This window comes from Eptatretus burgeri, chromosome 2, assembly GCF_056783735.1.
Source record: "Eptatretus burgeri isolate ZD-2024b chromosome 2, Ebu_testis_v1, whole genome shotgun sequence".
NCBI classification, from domain to species: Eukaryota; Metazoa; Chordata; class Myxini; order Myxiniformes; family Myxinidae; genus Eptatretus; species Eptatretus burgeri.
The window spans coordinates 100,190,658-100,213,611 of NC_140962.1; the positions used below are offsets into that span (position 1 = coordinate 100,190,658).

Below are 22,954 nucleotides of genomic sequence, written 5' to 3' on the forward strand. Positions count from 1 at the left end.
ACCAAGGTATCCACTTGATCAGTCACTCCACAAGCCCTCCCTCTCCTTAGCTGACAACATTTGGTCGTTCTGAAGAGGGGGAAATGACAAAAAATGTCATAGCCCCCGTTGTTTTAGTAATTTTGCTCTTTGGACTTTAAGGGCGAGCCCATGTTTATTTACAACGAAAATGGCCACCAGTCTATGAGTCGGCCATCTTTGATCAGGTCACAAGATAAAGTTAGGTGCAAGTGTAAGCCATCGTATACTGTGGTTCTGCAACGTTTGAACAAAATCGGACCACGCATGTCCGAGAAAAGGTTGGGGACACGTTTAAGTAACAAAACGGTCGCCAGTCGGCCATCTTTGATATGATCTCAAAAAAAATGTCGGGCCTATGTAAGCCGTCATTCATTATCTGTGTGCCAAGTTTGAACAAGATCTGCAGATGCATGTCCGTGAAATGGTTGAGGACGTGTTCGACACCAGGTTTTTTTCACAACTAAATTTACCGCCAGACTAAAGTCGGTCAATTTTGATCAGATCACAAAACAAAGTGAAGGGCACGTGTATGCCATCATATAATGTGCTTGTGAAAGTTTGAATAATGTCAGACCATGCTTGTCTGAGAAATGGTTGGGGACACTCACCATTCTCAAAGTTCCCCCCCCCCACCCTCCTCGCATCCACAAAGCTGCCTCCTTCCCCTCCTACCTCCATCTCATCACTCTACCTCCTCAAATCCTCAACTGCCTTCTGCCCCCTCTCCCCCAGCACCACAGAGCCTTTTTCTCCTCCTCATCCGGCCTCCTCCCCCAGCTATTCTGCAATCCCCAACATTCTTTCAACAACTCTCCTGACCCCCTCCTCCTCCCTTGTCCTACACTCCCCCTCCACCTGAGACTCATGCTGGTGGAGGAGTTGCTCTCTTCATCAAAGATTCTATTCCTCACTCTCCATGCACTGCCCTAACTCCCCCACACCTCCACGAATACCTCTGGCTACGGCTTCCCCTCCACTCCCACCTTATGTTTATATATGTACTGTACCGTCCACCAAACAGTGACGACTCAATTTACACCTCAGTATCCGAAAACATGGACCAACTTCTATCTTCTCATCCGAACTCTCTCTTCCTCATATGTGGTGACTTCAATTGTCATCATACCAGTTGGCTACGTGTGGGTACCTCTCTCACCTGTCATGACACAACAGCAAAAAACTTATGCGACTCATTGGGACTGACTCAATTGGTCAACTTCCTGACCCGGATCTCAACCAATGGGACTCTATCTCTTCTGGATCTGATTTTGACAATTTCCCCGACAATATTTGCTGCTCTTTCTCCACTCCAATTGGTTATTATGACCACGTCCTTGTCAAAGTCGAAATCTCTCTGACATTTATCAGAGAACCACCTCAGCGCCGTCGGGTATGGCATTTCACTCAAGCCGACTGGCAGGGTCTCCAAGCAGCCATCAAACTTCTAGACTGGTCTCCCATCGCTACTTTCTCCAACATCAACTCATCCTGGGAATTCATTCAAAGAAACTTGCTCTCCCTCATGCACAGATGTATCCCCTCTCGTCTTCATTTATCCTACCCTTCCTCCCACCGATGGTTCACTGAAGCTTATGGTGAGGCAGTTGTCCTGAAACAACTTGCCTTTGCCTCATGGAAAGCAAACCTAACTGAGGGTAATCTCAGTTGCTTCCATCAAGCTTGGAACAAGTGTGTATCTACCCTCAGAAGAGCCAGAAAACAACATCTTTCTCAGCTCGTCTGAACTTTCAAACCTCACACCCTCCTCAAAATCCTGGTGACGTCTAATCAAATCTGTTTCTGGTCTATGTTCCCCCTCCATCCCTTCCTTTACCTCAAATTGCCGCACTGCTGATACCACATGTGAAAAGGCTGAACGCCGAAACTCGGTGTTTGCTTTGAAATATTGTGTCTGAAACCCATCGCTTTCTGTACCCACCTTACCCAGTCGCACCTAACTGTCCCTGGACTCTGAGTCCTTTTCTTCTGACAAAGTGGAGAGTTTGCTGTCAAACCTTGACTCAGATTCTGCAACTGGTTCAGACGGCATCAGCCCACATGTCCTAAAAACCTGCTCTTCTGCTCTTACTCACCCTCTCACTGTTATATTCAGCCTCTCATTTGCTCAAGGTCATCTGCCATCTGCATGGAAATCTGCAAACATCACTGCCCTGCATAAAAAAGGTGCAAAAACAGATCCCTGCAACTACAGACCAATCAGCCTTCTCCCAATCATCAGCAAGGTTATGGAATCCATCATCGCTTCAGACATTAAATCCTTCCTCTTCTCCAATGTTGATTTCCGATCATCAATTTGGTTTCAGACCAGGTCACTCTACCCTGGATATCGTGCTTCTGCTCTCCCAACAATGGATGGAGGTCCTCAATGCCAGACAGGAAATACGAGCCGTATCCCTGGACATATCAAATGTTTTTGAAACGGTCCAGCACCCTGCCCTGCTCACCAAACTCTCTTCCTATGGTATCCATGTCCATCTCCACTCATGGCTCGCAAACTTCCTCTCCTGTCACAGCTGTGTGGCGCTAAATGGAGTTCTTTCATCCCCTCCTCCTGTTCAGGCTGGAGTTCCCCAAGGCAGCGTTCTGGGCCCTGTTCTTTTTCTGGTTTTCATCAATAATCTCTCTGACTCCCTGGAAAACCCTCTTTATCTCTTTGCTGATGACTCCACCCTCTGCCGTACCATCTGTCATCCCTCCATCCAGCAAGCAGCAACTTCTCCGCTCGCTGCAGATCTGGGTAAAATCACAAACTGGTCCAACATGTGGAACATGTCTTTCAATCTTGACAAATCTCACACTCTCACGATGTCTCTCTGAAAGGACCATTTGGAACCCCCCCCCCCCCATCTACTTTATCAACAATCCTCTGGAAGAAGTCCTTTCTTTCAAGCTTCTGGGTCTCACTATCTGGTATGATCTTTCCTGGGAGAGCTATATTTCCAACCTGGCCTCCAAAGCCAGTCGCCGACTGGGAATCCTCTATCGGCCCACCTGAGCTCCTGACCACATACAAAACTTTCATCCGCAGCCTGATGGAGTACTGCGCTCCCCTCTGGGCTGGTGCTCCTGCCTCCCACCTTTCTCTGCTTCACACAGTGGAAACCAAGGCATTTCAGATCATTGGTATCTCCCACGATGAGGCTGAGTCTTTAAGCCTCTCAATCTCTCACCGCAGGCAGGTCGGTGGTCTTTCTGTCTTCTACCATCTCCTCTCCGGTCTCGCTCCCCCCCCCCCGCTCTTTTTGTGATTTGACCCTCCCATATTTCTGCAGGGCACTCAAGGTCTGCCAACAACCCCCTTCTGGTCAAACTACCAAAATCACGAATCATTGCTCACCTTCACTCTTTCATTCCTCTTTTTCCTCACCTTTGGAATAAACTCCCTCGCTCTGTTAAATCCCAATCTTCCCTCCAGGCCTTCAAAACAGCTGTTCACCACCATCTATTATCATCCCCCATCCAAATCCTCGATCTTTTCTACCCCTGTTAATCCACCCCAAACACACCTCCTTCAAATTCCCTGCTTTCCTTCCTGAAAGTCCCTGTAGTGTCCATCTTGTATACCCCATGTTCCCCGCCCCATCCCTCTCCCTACCACAGATCTCCGAATGTCTGTTCCCCACTGTTTTGTCTTTCCCATGCCCCTCTTGTCTCACGCTCCCCCCCCTGCTGTGCATTGTGTGTTAGCTCTCATACGAGCCTTGACAAGGTATACAAAAAAAGTTACAAAACGGCCCCCAGTCGGCCATCGTGGATCTGATCTAAAAAAAAAAAAATTACGTGATTATGTAAGCCATCATTCTTATCTGTTTGCCAAGTTTGAACAAGATCGGGAAATGCATGTCGGAGAAATGGTTGCGGATGCACATACGTTCACACACGAAAATCGATATCAAATCCATGAGTCCCCATTTCATCCTAAGTCCAACAGGGGCTAATAATAATGTTCTTAGCATTGACCGCTAAGGTACCCCACCACATAGATCCCCCCACTCACAGCCATTCTTTGCTTCCTATCACAAAGCCCGTTTTCAACCCATGTATCTACTATTCCAGCCACTGCACAAGCTCTCACCTTACCAAACAACTTTATGTGATACCTTATCAAATGCCTTCAGAAAGTTGAGATATACGACATCCACTCCAAGATATCTAACGACCCATTATTCGCCTCCATTGGACTTAGTCCGAAACGGGGGCTTAAGGATTTTGTCTCGATTTTTGTGTCCGTGAGTGCATGCGTGTGTGAGTTCACAAGCATATCTCAGAAATGTATGCAACAATTTTATTTGTACTTGGCACAAAGACACCACATGATGGTATACATATATAGGTCACTTTTTTCAAGATCAGATCCAAGTTGGCCGATTGGGGGCCATTATACTTGTAAAAAATACCGGTTGTCGAGCACGTCCTCAACAATTTCTCCGACAAGCATTTACAGATGTTGTTCAAACTTGGCACACTGATAATGAATGATGGCGTATATAAGCATGTCATTTATTTTTGAGATCAGATCCGAGATGGCCGACTGGCAGACATTTTGTTACTTACACGTGTCCACAGCCATTTCTCAGACATGCATGGTCCAATTTTGTTGATACTTGTCACAAGCACAGAACATGATGGCATACACGTGCCCCTCACTTTAATTTGTGATCTCATCAAAGATGGCAGACTGCAAGTCTGGCGGCCATTTTAGTTGTTCATATAAATATGGGTTAGCCCGATAACTCAATCCAGTAAAATTACTAAAACAAACGTGGGCTGTTACATTTTATGTTGTTTTTTTACTTTTTGACATCAGAGACTGTCCCAATGGACAATATTTCAAAGGTTAATAACATTTGAGATGTACACAGCTGCCAACCAATTATGCATACATATTGGGGTCAATAAAGGCCACAACAGCCGATGGAAATATACAATGACAAAATAAGATTCCAACACAATGCTTCATGTTGTATATTTATTTAAATCTCATTAAAGCACAAACATCTTGAGCATGTAAACTTTGAAGGAACATTGCGCCGCCTCTTCCTCTTTTTACCTTCGCGTTCTGCGAAAGGTTATGTTTTGGTAGGCGTGTATTTATTTATTTATTTATTATTTGTTTGTAATCTTGTGATTCGTATAACTCAAAAAGTATTAAACTGAATTGCATGAAATTTGGTGGGATGATTGGTTATTAGCCAGGAAGCATTCGATTAGATTTTGGGATCGTTCGGGTCAAAGGTCAAGGTCACGAAAAGGTCAAAATCGTCTTTTTACGATAACACGGTCAATTTTTATTCAATTTGCATGCAACTAACGCTAAAATGTTCAGAATTCAACGCCTCATCTTGTGATATGCAATATGACGCAATGATGCCCATACTCTTGTTACCGGTTAGGGGTCAAAGGTCAGGGGGGTCACGACCTTGAAAAATATGCGGTTTTTGTCATAACGCGGTCAATTCTTGTCCGCTTTACATGAACCCAGCACCAAAATGTTCAGAATTTAATGCCCAATCTTGTGACACAATGACGTCATAACACGTCACCGGTTGGGGTAAAACGTCGGGGGGGAGTCACGCCCTTGAAAAATATGCGGTTTTCGGCATAACTCAGTCAATTCTGATTCGATTTGCATGAAACCAGCATCAAACGAGATTACCTTCTCTTGTTGAAACGTTGTATTCACCGATCTTGCGAGTGAAGACTCGCCAAAACGACGTGAGTTGATCGTTGTTTAGTCCGTAGCCCCCGAAAGTCGGGGGGGGGTCATGACATTATAGATATGTGGTTTGTGTCATAAGACCATTCATATGAAACCAGTTCCCCACACTCATACCAAGAACAAAAAAAGTAGTGGCGGCGAAGGTATGCGCTCTATGAGTGCCCGTTCTAGTTTACAGTTGCTCTTTATGTTGGTAGAAATCTTTTCCAAACTCTTTATCCACTTTTACAAACAGGAAACAATCCAATAAACGTCCAAAATGAAGAATACACACGAATGATGCTTCCCAGGTTACTTCGACCATCTCTTCTTCTTCCTCGTCTTCCAGTGAATTGAAGTCCAGCAATTCTGAAGGATTTGGGTTTGGAATGATCAAACAATAGGACAATGGAAAGAAAAAATTATACTTGGGTGACTTTAAAATCAAATTGAGCAAAATACCCCCAGATTCAGTGAGGTACGTTCATTATTTATGAATGTACGTTAATTAAAATACGTTCATCTCTCCAAGTTATCCAGTGAGGTTCAACATGGCGAAAGTTGTTGGCACTTGTAAGAGTGTAAAATTATTGTGATACCATCATTACAGTGTGAGACTACAACGAGGCCAAATATCATTTAAAAGACCAAAAATTAGAGTTATACAAGTAGTTCTTCTCAACCTATTGTTATATCTGCAATGAAGAAATTATTCACAAGAGGTAACACAATGAAACAGTCTGCCCAACTAATCACTGCTATTTTATTGTTCTCTCAACATATTTTCGAATCACCATGAAAATAAACTTACCATGAACATCCACATCATCGAGAGATATTGCTTCAGTTCCAGCAATTTCAGTCAGTGGGGTCATAAAAGTCGTTCTTGCATACTCTGGGGAGCTCCGTGTGGAGGTCTTCCATGGACAGATGTCAGGAAGATTTGAGAAAATAACGAAAGAAAAATGACTTCAATGTAGCTAGTTCAATGTGGAGTAGCCCCCCAGATGGCAACCTTACCCCACTAAATATATGATCCCATATCCAGCATGTTTGCCACAAACTTACTTGTTCCTCTGCAGTCATCAGCCTCCCTTTTATGACCTCAAGCTTCCCTTTATCATTTTTGATAGAGACTGGGAAAGGAGGGTATTGGAAATGGGAAATATTTTGGACAATGTAAATAAAACAATTTTTATTTAGTGATACATCAAATCATTCAAATGAATGAAATCCAAACCTACTCGCATAATTTTTGGTGTTTTTTGCTAACAATTAGTTCAACCCATAATTGAAGTTATGATATGAAAATGAAAATAACACCATCTCAACGTAGTATAAGCAAAATCACCAAAAAATAAAACATAATTAGGTCTATTCCACAACAATGGAATGAAATGAGAAAGGGTAATTACTTGTCCTATGTAGTCTGATACAACTCTCTTTCAAGCAAACAATCTCAACATACTTTCCAATCTATATGTATAAGACAAGATTGGATGTTTGTTTGTCTGTTAGCTGTTACAGTGATTAATTGTGTGAGGGTCGGTGCAATGTGACTGGCTCCTTGCAAGATTATCGTATCAGCTTATTAAAAGCTGATTTTCGAAATCTGATTACCTCTGCCACCGAACGTGAATGGAGGTTATGTTTTCACACCTGTCTGTCTGTCTGTCTGTGAACAATATTTCAACCGGATTCTGACGAAATTTGGTGGAGAGCTTGGGTATATGATACCGACGAAATGATTAGATTTGGGTGAAGATCCCAGACCACATCTTGATCTGATAATTTTTTAAGTGATTTTCACCGTTGCGTGATTGGGCTAAAGTGATATATAACAGGATATCTCAAAAAGTTATGGACGGAATCAGCCGAAACTCTGTGAATGAATTGGTTCGGTGACAAGAACAAGCTGATTAAATTTTAGTTCATGACTGAATCCTGATCCGACCTATCAGTGGGATACAAAAGGCAAACTAATCAGCCTGGCAGAGGTATGTGCTCTACTGAGTACCTTTCTAGTTCCACCATATTTGACGATTGCAACTCATAACCTCAATAATTATGTCGAAATCTCCATGTTAAATTGGATAAAAATTCGGAAGAAGCGATTTATTTTTTTTCTAATCCGATATCTATACTGTCACGGCCACGGGTACCGAGTGTATTATGAGGGGGTTAATCCCTGTTTCTCTTTGGAAGAGCCAGACTTGAGGGCACTGCTCACAATTAATTTCGTGGTATGGTGGGTTGCTTTACAACCACGAATGCCAATCAGTTAACCACGAATTCCAGTGTCCGGCGTCTAATTTTCCGTTTTACTCGAGGTCACGTGGGAGACTTCTTCCTGAATAACTTCCTGAATGGGGGATGTGCCCTCGGCAAAGCACCAATCTTCCCTTGATTAGATGTTAAGTAGGGCGGCTGAGCTTTTTCTGCAGGTGCATACCGACTGACAGGTTAATTCGCTTGGGAATGACCTCCCAGTCTATCTAGGTTCAGACAATGCTGAATCAATGGAAGAAAAGGACAAGCACAGACAGATTGAAATGCCAACAAGGAATTTATTAATAAGGAAAAAATAAATAAACTAAAGAAATTTTTATTTCCTTGGGATGAAAATAGGTAAATTCAAATCAATGAAAATAATCTCAAACAAAAAGAATTAAACAGGCATTGATAGAAAAAACAGACAAAGAGCAGATACTTATCACGATGCCTTACTTGACGATTAAACACGAGACAAGGGTACCCAGCAGATCATTTAGAGGGGGAAAAGAAATCCGGTCTTGGCTTACCAAGGCAGAATTTGTCGCGCATCCAATAAAATGTCCCAAAATGTGTAAGCGTGCCTTAGTCCACTGCCAGCACCCTGCCTCGCCATGCACCCACCCACAAACAGGCTGGAGCACCAATCGATGTCATGTCGTCACCCCCAGGAACCAGGGACACCAAGAATCAGGTACGCCAAGAGCAGGTCCCGAGCAGAACCAGCAGGAACGATCCAACCGTCAACCACCATCAGGAGCTATCAGGAACCGCAACCAACGAACAGCTGTAAGGCTGTCAACAACTTACCAGCTCACCAACTGTCACCAGTGGTCAGAGCTGAAAGGCTGTAAGACTGTCACCAACTCACCAACCAACTGACAGAAAAGCAGTCCTCCCATCCTTTTTATAGGTGACCAGTGTGGATGGAACCTCAAGCATACTTCATCCAAATCCATCTTGCCTGTTGGCGCATCGCTGTACGTCACATCCAATTGCCAATCTCATGATCATTCCTTCCTCGTTCAGCCTGACACAAACAAGAGCCAGCCAGAATCCATAGAGCTTCCAGGGTGTCAAACGTCGATGGAGAAAGGTGGACATCAACATCGGTGAAAGAGGTGGGTGTCAAACATCAATGAAATATAGGTGGGTGAGGTAAAAGATCCACAGCTGTATTTAACCGTCAGAATAACTGTTCAGGAAAAGTCTGCGGTGTGCTTAATCAAACGTCCTGCAAGTCCAAAGTGTAAATAAATAATACACCTCCAAGCCAATGTGTCTCGATGAAAAGGGGGTAGAACGAGCTTCCGTTGGGCTAATGGCTATCTCTCGCATGCATTAACATGTCGTAAAGAGAAAAAGGCCATCCCATAAGAAAGGGAATCTGTTCTATACCCTTCTCCAATGCATCAAAGTTACAATCCCACCAAACAAGGGGATGGGTTTTTTCTGTTCATACATTGATGGAAATAACTGTCTGAGGACCTAAATGTTTGTATGCATTAGTCGGATCTGATACTGAGATCCAGAACAATCCTAATAAAAGGCAAAGCATGTGTGTCAGTGTGTGTCTCCTCCATCACTCAAGAACTATCTTTTGTTTCCATCCTCACTGCTATTTTATGCAGAATCATTTTGATGAAACAATATGAATCGTAATTAACGCTCCAACGCATGCCTGCCTTCCCTTCCTCTCACCTCACACCGTCTTCCCTTCCCCCACCCCTCCTCACTCCCCCTCCCTCCTCTCTCCTTTGCCCTCCACCTCTTCACTCTCCCCCTCTCTCTCCACCACCCCTGTATCTCTCCTCCCCCTCTTTTTCTCCCAGCCCCCCTTTCGCATTCCTGTCAGCGAAGTGACGGGTGGTATTTGCTCGTATTAATAATAATGAGTTCTTCCCTTCCAAGGAACTTCGACGCAGGAGGAGGCCATTACACCCATCAAAGCCTGCGCTATTATTACCAACTTATGGTTGTTTGGCCATGCTCTATTCTTTTAAATGTTGAGCATCAAGCAAGGAAGCAGCACGTACCATCTTTATCTCCACCACGGAAGGTAGACAGAGGTTAAGTTTTCACCCCTGTTTGTTACTAGATTTCGTAAGTATATTGATGACTTCCGTCCTCTGTCTGTGCATTTGTTTGTTTGTGTGTTTGTTTGTAGGCATGATAACTCGAGAACGGAAGAAGCTACCAATGTCAAATTACACCACGTGATTCAGGAGGGTGATGGCTCGTGCTGATTAGATTTTGGTCAAAATCGGTCAAATGTCAAGGTCACAGTGAGGTCAAACATTCGATTTTTGATGGTTTGGTACAGAATCATCGTAGAAACTTCTGGTTTGCGTCGGTACCTTCTCGAGAGACAGATTTTATTAGACAAGGTTAGAGGTCAAGTTGACGATTTCGTAAGTACCAGTCTATGACTGCTTGTTTGTTTATCTGTTTTTATTAATCTGCCTATGAATAGAATATCTCAAAAAGTTATGGACAGATTCGAACGAAATTTGGTGGACAGGTGTGTGACAAGGAGGAAATGATTAGATCTTGGTGAAGACCCAGATACGAGAAATTTTAAGTAGTTATTCACCATTCAGAGATCAGGCCAAAAACGATACAACTGTCGGACCATGCTATTCATGGGGAATACATTCCTGGGAAATGCCACAAATGACGAACCCGCAAATAGCGGGGAATTGTTTCAATGGAAAAAGGGAGGATAGGTTCCTGGCGGTTCGTGCTTCACAAGTGAAAATCAAAAATCCCGTGAAAAACCTCGAATATGCCTGTGAAAAATTGCAAACACATCTCAAAAATAATGCGATAAACACGGAAAATAAAAATAAAAATTAAAAACCGCAAATACATCCGCGAAAATGTTAACAAAAAAAAACAAAAAAAAAAACACGAATATGCCCGCAAAAAAAACCCGCAAATACGTGAATCAAAGGGCCGCGAATATCAAAGCAGGTCACATGTTATAATACACGGGGTCCATGAATAGTGAATCTGTGAATAGTGGGGTCTGACAGTCCTATATACATGTATATATGTACGGTATTTGTTTTTTAAACACATCGTCGAGGCTCGTGGAACAGCTTGCAAACTGAAAAGATCAGAACCAAACAGACAAAAACAGGACGCAAAACACGAATGCATATGGAGAAGGAAACTCCAAGGAGGAAAAACTAGAAAATTAGGAGGAATTTGGGTGGGGTTAGCAATGGTAAAAAAACATCATGGATTTTGACTGGGACGTGGCATGCCAGATTAGAAAAGTTGTGGACAGATTTTGACAAAACTTGGTGGATGAATTGGGTCAGTGACAATAACAAGCCGATGAGATTTTGGTGACGGTCTGGATGCAGATCCGGCCTATCAGAGGGATACAAAACGTAAACTGTTCAACCTGGCGAGGGTATGCGCTCCAGTGAGTGCTATTATAGCAAGCCCGACCCTCCCCCACACAGCGGGTTATGAGGTTTTGCAAGTGTGCGTGTGTGTGTGTGTGTGTGTGTGTGTGTGTGTGTGTGTGTGTGTGTGTGTGTGTGTGTGTGTGTGTGTGTGTGTGTGTCCATCTGTCTGTCCAGGCCATAACTTTTTTACAATTTGATCTCTTTTCATCAAATCTTTATTATGAGAATATGGAGAAAATAATTAAAAATTGGGTCAAAATGTGAAAGGGCAAAGTCATAGTAATGATAAATAGCCCTTATATGCCCTGCCGCAGCACATCAAGGTCGAGATGCGTCTTGTTTTGTCTTTTTTTTAAAAAAAAACGCTTCCCCGTTTCTTTATTTATTCACCATTGAGCTTCAATGTGTCTATGCAGGCCACAACAAGGTTACCAATTGAGCTTTTGTCATCAAATCTTCAACAAACTTTTATCGTGAGGCTGGAGAACACAAATACATAAATGTACAATTTGTTTCAATCATCGTTTTCGTCAAGTTTAGTTCCAGTACAAAGTGGACACGGACAGGCTTTGCATTTTGAGTGCTTTCTAGTTAATGTTTGGTAAGACTCCAATGGCGTTCCAATTGCTTACCCCCCATACTCAGAGCAAAAGGTTCAGGAAGTATTAATTAGACCACAAACTCAGGTAGCAAAACCATGCAATTACGATTTAGTATGAGTCGTAAAAATAACCCAAATGACAAGTCTGAAGACGACGATGGTTCACGAGCGGTATTTGATGATGTAGATTGTTTCAGAAGTCAAGGATGAGACAATGTGATCATGTTTGACCAAGTTATAAAAATGATCAACATGATGTGGTACGAGTGACAGGTTATTAGCTGCAAAATGTCGAAAACCCGGTTTTGTTCAACAACTTTAAAAATTTGACCTTTGCATAACCTTTAAAGGTCCCAAAACAATATTGTGGACATTAAAATAAGGAAACAGGATATGTGCTATAGCTTAATGGGGTTAGTTCGTCGAAGGTCGAAAACCCGGTTCGATTCCCACAACTTTGAAAATTTGACCTTTGTGAACTTTAAAGGTCAAAGGTCAAGGATTATGACCTTTGGTGCAAAACTTCCTCTGGAACAATATAACGTTATATAGGCTATATGGCATTTCACACTTCTCGGATTATCCATACTTTGATGAAATCAGCGTAAAAACAAACTTGTAGGGGGCGCCACGGGCAAGGTGTTCGAGATACAGAAAAATGGTTTCATGACTTTAGGTGGGGAATGACCTCAAGATTATGCATAAAAAATATTGTCATCCTAGCTCTCAAAGTTTGGGCGGTCGTCTGATTTTTATGTCAAAATTCGAAATTTTCTCAGTTCATGACTTTGTGACCTTGACCTTGGGACTAAAATGAAAAATGGAGCTCCGTGGGGCTATGCGGGTGCCATTGGGCTAACCAAATACCGAAACCCCTGCTAGATTCGACAACCCCCTCGGAGAAGATGGATTTTTATGTCAAAATCGCAATTTTCTAAGTTCGTGACCTTGTGACCTTGACCTTGGGACGAAAATGAAAAATCGAGCTCCGTGGGGCTATGCGGGTGCCATTGGGCAAACCAAATACCGAAACTCCTGCCAGATTCGACAAACCCCCTAGGAGAAGATGCAAATTGAAATTGGCTACCCCCTAAAAACACAATTCGCAATTTTCTAAGTTCGTGACCTTGTGGCCTTGACCTTGGGACGAAAATGAAAAATCGAGCTCTGTGGGGCTATGCAGGTGCCATTGGGCAAACCAAATACCGAAACCCCTGCCAGATTCGACAAACCCCTCGGAGAAGAATTTTTTATGTCGAAATCGCAATTTTCTAAGTTCGTGACCTTGTGACGAAAATGAAAAATCGAGCTCCGTGGGGCTATGCAGGTGCAATTGGGCTAACCAAATCCCGAAACCCCTGTCAGATTCGACAAAACCCCTAGGAGAAGATGCAAATTGAAATTGGCTACCCCCTAAAAACACATTTTTTGGGCGTGGCTCCGCCCATAATTGGTGGACCATGCCCATTTTCAGGAAAACACAACTAGATCATGATATAAACCTCCCACGAAGATTTCATCAGGATCGGATCAAAACCCACGGAGCTATGCTCGGGACAGGCAGACAGACAGACAGACAGACACACAAACACACAACAATAACGAATATAGTGGTCACTTATAATTTTCGTGAAAATATTTTTTCGTGAACCAATTATATTTTTCGTGAAAATATTTTTTCGTGAACCAAAAAGTAATCAGGAATACATAATCATTTTTTCAGTCAAATTAATATTTGGATTGCAATTCAATCATGATGTAGGACCATATATTTGTTACATTTGCAAGGCGGTAGGTCATCACACCGAAATAAAATGAGGATACAGAAGAACAGAGAATATAACATGGTGGTGGTCGTATGGCAGCTTAGCTGCCGGGGTAGCTATCATTTCTTGAAGCGCGACTGTGTTGCTGATACAGTGCCCCTCTACCAGTACACACACTGGAATTGGAATTCATTTCGCCGACCTCGGAAGGATGACAGGCTGAGTCAACCCACTGGTGCATTAATTCAGCAGCCAACGGGGCTTGAACTCAGGACCCTCTGATCCCAAGCCACCACCCTAACCACTGAGCCAACACCAGGTTATAGAATAGAACATGATCGTTGAGAAGAGGAGGTTGGGGGGGGGGTGGAAGGAGTTGAGTGAAAACGTTAAAATAATCGAAGAAGAGAGTAATAGGAGGATGGAAAATAAGTGGCTTGTTGGAGCACATAGGTCGGGGGTGGGGGTCGGGGTCGGGTCATAATGATGCCATGTTTGCAAACGCAAAATATAAAGGTAAATGACCTGTGTTTGATATGAAAACAAGATGAGAGAACACATCTACCTGTGCATGGTATGTGGAAAAAGCATGAGATGGGATAAAAGGGATCCGGATACACATGAGGGCAAGAGAGCTCGGTTGGAAGAGGTAACTGTGTAAGATGTGAAGGGAAAAGAGGTAGAGCACTATTATGGAATATGTCATATGGAGGTGATTCCTGATCATTATGTACTTCCTGTTGAAATATTCTGATGATCTTCAGAGCTTGTGTCCCCACAACATCAAGGAGTTCAAATGGGTCACAAGAGTCCCAAGCCACAACAGAGAGGAAAATTCCATTTCACCGCAGATGAGGAGTTGAGGGTCAAAGAAGGATCTCACATCTGTGGGATGAAAATGAACTAGAATGGCACTCGGCAGAATGGATACCTCTGCCAGGCTAAACAGTTTACATTTTGAATCCCACTGATAGGCCGGATCTGCAAACTTACCTGAACCATAATCGAGTCAGCTTGTTCTTGTCACCGACCCAACTAATCCACCAAGTTTCGTCCAAATCTGTTCTTGACAGTTGGAGATATCATTATCATGATATATACTGTTGTCGTTATTTTTATTACCCCTATCAATGGTGAAGAATCACTTAAGTACCTAATATTACCTCTGACCTTTAACCACTGGACCCAAAAATCTATTCAGTTCATCTTTACACCATTATACATACTTTAACTAAGTTTGATTTAGATCTCTTCAGTTGTTCTCAAGTATCACATTTTGACCTCACATAACCTTTGACCTTTGGCCTCTTGATGCCAAAATCGAATCAGTTCATCTTTGCATAATAATATATACAACAAGCCAGTAGGCGACATGGGTGGTCGCTACATAATTGCATACTAGTCATAGTTTTTGACGGATCGGGCTGAAATTTTTTGACAAAGAGATTGATTATAGTGCACAAAAAAGCACGGGAGCCGATTTTTGATTTTGGAAAAAATAATTTTTTTAGGATTTTTTAAAAATTTCAAAGTCCCGTTGCTAGGCAACGGTGGCGTCCATAGCAACGGTGCTCAAAAGCATACAACTCGATCCTGGTATGAACCTACCTATCAGGTTTCATCAAAATTGGTTGACTCCTCTGGCCTCCAGAGCTGTCCATTACATACAGACATACAAACAAACAAACAAACAAACAAACAAGCAAACATAGACAGATGGAAAAAGTGAAAATAAGGGTACTCCAGCGACCACCCAACAAACATACAGACAGACGGAAAACCTGAGAATAATGGTAGTCTAGCAACCACCCAATACTTATGCCAAGCTTGGTCAAAATTCAATCACTGGTTCATACGTTAGTGCGGTAACAGAATTTTTACCTAACGGGACCTCTGACCATTGGCTTCTTGACCCCATAATCCATTCAGTTTATTTTCACATCATTAAACATGCTTGTACTAAGTTTGACTTGCATCCCTTCAGCCATTCTTAAGTTATCGCAGTAGCGAAAACCTATCATGGATAGACAGACAGACGGACGGACAGCCAAACGGACACCCCAAAAACATGACCTCCGTCCAACTTTGGTGATGGAAGTAAAAAAAAAATAAACATTAATTACACTCTTTATTTTCAGGGAAATTTGAATCTTCTTGAAAACTTCGTTATTTTATCACCTCTCCATCACCAAAACTGTGATTATGTTTCTTTTTATTTAAAAATTAAAAAAAAATAAAATAAAATAAAAAATAAAATAAATATAAAATATAAATAAATAAAAATCGCTCCACTCTCTCTTGCTGTGAACTTTTCACTTGTATGTTTCTAAAAACTCACATTTTCATGTTTGTTTTGCCATCTACCAACATTTTATGCACATTAAAGAACAATTTTGGGCCAGCAACTATGCTTTTCCACAATCTTGTAGTTTAACTCTTAACAACAGTTGGCCAGTATACGTCATTCATTCAAAGCTTTATAGCAAACAACACTCTGGAGTGATTTGTGCATGTCATAGAAAGCACTACACTCGCACTAAAACCTCTATTTCAGGGGACTGAGAGGATTTGTGTCTGCCAGACGTTCATGTAGCATTTTACTCATGCTTAATGTGACCCGTGTGATTGTGGAAAGCTCATGACACATCAAACCATTTGTCTGAACTTGCATTTTGCTCCAGCATTACCTGATGTAGAGAAGATAAGGTGATCTAGAGTTGAATCCCAAATTTTTTAAAGTGAGGAGGATGAGATCGGGAATGTGGAAAGGGTTCTCATGGTCTCATGAAAATTTCAAAGTACATCGGCAATCACAGTTTCATCCTGATTATTGGATGTCTCTCATGATAATCCCTGGAGAAAAAAAAACTAACATGTCAAAGTATTTAAATATGTAATTGTTGGATTAAGGTCGACATACCTACAGTATGTAGTTGTTATTTTCCTGAAATGAAAGATGGAAAGTGAAGATCGCAGGATGCAGCCTCTGATCCGACATCTTGTACAGGTTGAACAGAAGTCACCAACGAGAAGATGCCTGATACTGAAAGAACAAATTTGCTTGTATTGCACTACTGTTGGAATTACGTTGTCATAATAGACATTTACAACTTCGTATAGCAAGCAAGCTTGGCTTATCAGTTTATGAAAGAGGAAAAGAAGAACGTGTCTTTGCATCGCAGGAAAATACTACGACAGTACCTTAAATATGCTGCTGTGAACCTTTTGGTCAGCACCTTTATGCAACAAGGAAGTCTGGTTTGCTTGTCTTGGGGATGAAAATGACAGATGAGATTGAACAAATATCTGACCAAAGGCCAAACCATCCGACTATGTCAAATGATTTGCCCTAAGTATGTAATGAACATAATATCCCCCTTTGAGAAACTACTTTGATGGATGAGGGTATTGCATCTGAAGATTCAACAGCCATTGAAGAGGAAATGAGGGAGAATTTGAATGCCAGCTATATTGTTGGAGAATGTTATCTTAACGATTGAGAAAGTGAACAAGAGTGCCTGAAGGGGTTAGGTCAAAAGGAAACTTGCCCAAGGTCAAAGTGCAGTGACCGAGATGCAGGGGGCCACCCACAAAGAGGGCCACCCACAACAGCTTGCAATATTTTCAAAGCACCTTGAAAGTCCAATTGTGCAACATAGATGTTTCCAATATCACCAGCCATGCATGCCTACCGGCTAGCAATCGCTTCACTGATGAATTTCATCAAAAGCCTTCATGTTGCACTTCACAAACATATTGCATGGCTATCTGTAAATCTCAATGAGGATAAAAAATACAGTGAAACACGTAAAAAAACGATCCTTTCATTATAAAAAAAAACGTTTTATAATTTTTCCTAAAGGTTGTTGTTGTTATTGTTGTTGTTTTACCCATTCTAAGGAGGGTGGGAGATTTCATAAGTTTCTAAAAATAATTATAATTTCAATAATCGTTCCGTACAAAGTGTTTTGTATCCGCCCTTTCTCGTTAGCAGATTCATCTGTATTGGGTGCCATGTGAAAATGGCATCCATATTCGTTTACCTCATGAGTGTTTTTATAAATCGTCTATATCCATTCAACTTATGAGTGTTTGTATAAATTGTCTATATATGTTACCTCATGGGTGTTTGTGTAAAGCGTCTATATTTGATTAACTTATGAGTGTTTGTACAAAGCGTCTATATTTGATTAACTTATGAGTGTTTGTACAAAGCGTCTAAACTTGATTAACTTATGAGTGTTTGTATAAAGCGTCTAAACTTGATTAACTTATGAGTGTTTGTACAAAGCGTCTATATTTGATTAACTTATGAGTGTTTGTATAAAGCGTCTAAACTTGATTAACTTATGAGTGTTTGTATAAAGCGTCTAAACTTGATTAACTTATGAGTGTTTGTATAAAGCGTCTAAACTTGATTAACTTATGAGTGTTTGTACAAAGCGTCTATATTTGATTAACTTATGAGTGTTTGTATAAAGCGTCTAAACTTGATTAACTTATGAGTGTTTGTATAAAGCGTCTAAACTTGATTAACTTATGAGTGTTTGTGTAAAGCGTATATATTTAATTAACTTATGAGTGTTTGTATAAAGCATCGATATTTGATGAACTTATGAGTGTTTGTATGAAGTGTCGATATTTGATTAACTTAAGAGTGTTTGTATGAAGTGTCGATATTTGATTAACTTTTGAGTGTTTGTATAAAACGTCTATATTTGATTAACCTATGAGTGTTTGTATAAAGGGTCGATATTTGATTAACTTATGAGTGTTTGTACAAAGCGTCTATATTTGATTAACTTATGAGTGTTTGTACAAAGCGTCTATATTTGATTAACTTATGAGTGTTTGTACAAAGCGTCTATATTTGATTAACTTATGAGTGTTTGTATAAAGCGTATATATTTGATTAACTTATGAGTGTTTGTATAAAGCGTCTAAACTTGATTAACTTATGAGTGTTTGTATAAAGCGTCTAAACTTGATTAACTTATGAGTGCTTGTGTAAAGCATCTATATTTAATTAACTTATGAGTGTTTGTATGAAGTGTCGATATTTGATTAACTTTTGAGTGTTTGAAAAAAGCGTCGATATTTGATTAACTTATGAGTGTTTGTATAAAACGTCTATATTTGATTAACTTATGAGTGTTTGTGTAAAGCGTCTATATTTGATTAACTTATGAGTGTTTGTATAAAGGGTCGATATTTGATTAACTTATGAGTGTTTGTGTAAAGCGTCTATATTTGATTAACTTATGAGTGTTTGTGTAAAGCGTCTATATTTGATTAACTTATGAGTGTTTGTATAAAGCGTCTATATTTGATTAACTTATGAGTGTTTGTATAAAGCGTCTAAACTTGATTAACTTATGAGTGCTTGTGTAAAGCGTCTATATTTAATTAACTTATGAGTGTTTGTATAAAGCGTCGATATTTGATGAACTTATGAGTGTTTGTATGAAGTGTCGATATTTGATTAACTTATGAGTGTTTGTATGAAGTGTCGATATTTGATTAACTTTTGAGTGTTTGAAAAAAGCGTAAAAAAAAGCGAAAAAAAAAAAAAGCGTGAAAAAAGCAAAGGCCCGCCTGTATGCATGCTCACACACGCAGTGACGTTTGCACCCCTACGATCGGCTTACTGAATCATACATGGTACCCTATGAAGAAGCAGTTTTAAATTCAAAACTAAACTGTCAGTCCTTAACAATCCTCTCTACAGGGCGTGGGGGAGCAAGGGGAGAGTGGAGAGGTCGAAGAGAGTGGGAGAGGAGAGGAAATGGGGGAGGGGTCAGAGAGAGAGGGAGAGGGGTGGGAGAGAGGGAGAGGGGTGGGAGGGAGAAGGGTGGGAGTGCGAGGGGTGGAAGAGAGGGATTGTCATGGGACAGAGGGAGAAGAGGCAGAGTGGTGAGAGAGGGGAGGGAGAGAGGAGAGAGGAAAGGATTGAGAGGGAGAATTCCAGCAAATGTGACACCCAGTTTAACATCCAGCTGAGAGACAGCACACACATTGATGAATAACTCTCCCTCTGAAACCCCGGGATGATAGTTTAGAGCTGGGTAAAGATTAAAACCCAGACTAGACGGCTCAGAGCAAGCGTGCATACCTCTCGGCTATCTTGCCATGATGTGTCGATTCATTGCTTTGTAACAACGAAAAACATTTTCTATTTACTCCTTCTCATTGTAATCCCTGAACTTATTTTGCCTTCCTTTCTCCAGAAATGACCCCATTGAGAACTGAGCCGCCGTATCGCTACCGAAGCTTGAAGAGCGCTCGCCAATTGCCTTCGGCTACACCACTTAAGGCCCGGTCACACCTTGACGTTTTAGCCAACGTATGCCGATTTTTGAATTTCTTTTCTAAAACGCTGGCACACGTTGAATACGTTATGGGTAAGTTTTGATAACATTGACAGCACGCTGAAAAACACTGCCATACGTCGTTGTACGCTGGCTTTAAACGTTGTACTTTTCGGTTGTCCTCAAATTTTTTCATGCTTGAAATTTCACGACGTATGCGGCGTATGACTCACACGTTCCGCTACGCTGGCCACAAGTTGTATGCACGGTCTGCGATCGTTGACAGACATCAACACATGCTACTTGTAAGTTAATCATAAGTTGAGACACGCCGAGGTAATGTTTAGCGTACCCGAAACTTATTTCTAACCTATGATTAACGTGTTGTTGGCACGTTACGCCATCGTTGCCACACATCGACAGACGTTACTTTTAAGTTACTCATAGGCTGAAAGACGTCGGTATAATGGATCGTCCTTGCGTCAGCGTCCACGGCCACGGCCAGGACACTTATTTGCAGCATTCTTCAAACTTTTCTTCGGCATGACGAGGATGTTCACACTTCAATGTCTAGCTTGGCTATGATTCCAATTGTCCATCGGCAGCATCTATTTAAAATAGTCGAGTTTGAGCGTTTTAACACGTTCAGAAGAAACGCTTCAAATTTCAAAACCTCAGCGTCAAAAAACAAAGGCGAGTGACAGCAATTTAAATCGTTCATTGTAAACAATGAAAATAGCTGAGTGGTACCGTTTAAAAGTCGTTGAGTGTAAAAAAAATCCAATTGTTGAGCGCAAGCGTCTACTTTCAATAGTGGAGATGCAGCCATTTAAATCGTTGAGTGGCAGCCTATGAACCTACACGTGGACACGCGGACGCAAGGACGATCCATCATAACCCACACCCTCCCCCTCACACTCACCTACTACTGCCAACATGAACAAACTACTACTACTAATAATACTAATACTAATACTGATACTGATACTGATACTGATACTGATACTGATACTGATACTGCTGACATGGACATCGACTCAAAAAGGAACTCGAAAACACTGTTGGGTTCCCTTTTATGAACAGCATTTTTATATACCAATTCCCAAAACCGCTGGGAACATGTCTTTATATGGCAGTTGTAACCTAGAAACATGTTCATTTATTTTTTTTTTGTCGACCTGAAGACCTCATTGGAATACGTCTACATACGTCGATGTGTGTTGGGACTACGTAAAGAATTGGTTCAAAGCACGTCAAACATAAGTTAGAAATAAGTTTCGAGTAAAAAAGACATTACCGCGATGTGTTTCGACTTATGAGTAGCTTATAAGTAGCCTTTGTGGATGTGTGTAAGCGTCCACATATCGTGTGTAAAACTTATCCCCATCGCATGCGGAACGTGTGTCATACGCCGAGTACGTCGTAAAATTTTGAACATGTTTAAAATTTCTTGACGTACTCTACTTACTACGACGTATGATAGCGTACTTTAGCGTTGTACTCACGTATACCAAACTTACTCGTACCGTATTTGACGTGCCCCAACGTTTTAGACACATTTTTCTTCGGTCGGCATACTCTGGCAAGATCGCCAAGGTGTGACCGCGATGTTGACACTTCCATTTCTACGGCAGTTATGATTCGAATCGTTGTGCGTCAGCCTTTTAATAGGCTACGTCACGACATCGTCGGCGATGCGTGCAACGCGCTATGCCGAAGTTAGACTATCGTTGGGCATCGGTTGTGTAGGCCGACAACAAGTTCAGCATTCGTTGGTATAAGTTAATTATCTATAACACAACGAAACGTTCTGTGTCCATTACTAATATGTTATGCATACGACCAACTCGTTATGAATACGTCCGAATCTTTAAAAAAAAACATCAAAAGTTCAACGTCAGCCAGCGTTTTACATACATTTTAATACGTTGCCATCGCTGGCTAAAACGTCAAGGTGTGACCGGGCCTTTAAGTAAGCACTCAAACAAAACAGTTGAATAAACTTCAAAAACGAAACGGTTAATTTTTTTTGTTTTTATTTATCTATGCCAAAATGACAGGTTGTATAATAAAGGAGATCTTACAAAAGAGGGAAATGTGGTGTAAAATATAATTGCACATTTTTAGTGAGCAAACACCTGACCGACTCACCACACGGCCAAACGCAGGCAGATGGGCCCTGAACTTTGTTCAAGTCGATGGCTTAGGCACTCAAGCAAGTACTCAAATGGAACGGCTGGCTTGGCAAATGATTACAACCGGTCACATAATCCCATGCACCTAGAAACGCCCAAACAATGACCAAATTAGACAAATGAAGTTTTCTAGCTGTCGGAACTGCTGCTAAGTTCAATGCTGGAGCTTAAATTTTGAATTTCAGCTTAATTTAAGAGATTATAGAGGTTATGGAATGTGCAGAAATGAAATAAAGCCATGAATGCTGGCATCTCCAGGTGTTTATAAGCATTGCAATATACCCAGCAATTCATAGCTATGATGATCAGGCACTCGGTGATATACATGAGGAAAGTGAAAAAAAAACTTTCTCATTAACAAATCATTGCGGCCTGTTCCAAATGAAAATATTGTTGAGAAGGCCAAAAAAAATGTTGGCTTAAGACTTGTGAGCTGACAGCGGGCTGACCAAGATGGTGCCGCCATCTTGGTATGACATTTTGTTTTTTTTTGTGATGAGCACCCCCTAAATTATCTTCAAAAGGTGAGTTTAAATTCATCCAAACATACAATTTTCATTCATGGCACACCTTGTTGTTTCCTTGGTATGCATGCAAAGTTTGGGGCTGCTGGGTTTCATGGTTTTGGAGTTATGGAGGAGACGGACGGACAAA

At 41.4% G+C, this 22,954-nt stretch overlaps 1 long non-coding RNA gene across 1 annotated transcript; it reads right to left on the reverse strand.

Annotated features, from left to right (window-relative positions):
* Positions 1–5,927: 5,927 nt before the first annotated feature.
* Positions 5,928–17,006, reverse strand: LOC147032670 (uncharacterized). The gene is made up of 4 exons (XR_015052145.1): positions 16,718–17,006; positions 6,809–6,876; positions 6,552–6,657; positions 5,928–6,109 (listed from the first exon to the last, which is right to left on the reverse strand). It is a non-coding gene; the product is annotated as an uncharacterized LOC147032670 (long non-coding RNA).
* Between the last annotated feature and the right edge of the window lie 5,948 nt (positions 17,007–22,954).